The sequence below is a fragment of the Rhea americana genome, unplaced genomic scaffold (genome assembly GCF_003343005.1).
Source record: "Rhea americana isolate MKP2758 unplaced genomic scaffold, rheAme1 scaffold_42, whole genome shotgun sequence".
In the NCBI taxonomy this organism is placed as follows: domain Eukaryota; kingdom Metazoa; phylum Chordata; class Aves; order Rheiformes; family Rheidae; genus Rhea; species Rhea americana.
The window spans coordinates 4,504,806-4,505,260 of record NW_028186557.1 but is presented as its reverse complement, the minus strand read 5'-3'; positions in this window follow the sequence as shown (position 1 = coordinate 4,505,260).

The following is a 455-nucleotide window of genomic DNA, read 5'->3' as shown; positions in this document are numbered from 1 at the left end:
GCACAACTTCGCAATAATTCGCGCGGCCAATAAAACAAGTGGCGGAGATGGACAGTGTTACTTAAATAAACAAGGGTCTCTTTAAAATTCTCATCCACTTCAGATGTCTAAAGTAAGATTGTGATGATTTTGTCACGGTTTGGTAAATTTACCCCTTTAAGAGGCTTTCATAAATCCCAGAACACACCTTCAGCCAGATTTGAATATAGATTTAGGTTTTAAAACCCAGAAGCTGGGAACACCGCTTTATCAAAGAGAATTTCCCTTTAGCTTAGCAATGTGTTGGAATGGCTCTTGCAAAGATTGGATCTGAGAGGGGGAAAAAGGGGGAACCTTCTTTCTGGAGGAATTCTGCACAGACTTTGCAGCTGCTTCTGCCTTCAGTCAGATGGAGCTAATGGAAAAGTTGCAAAAAAATTTGTTGCAGCTGTAGGAACTCGCGATTTTTATTTTTT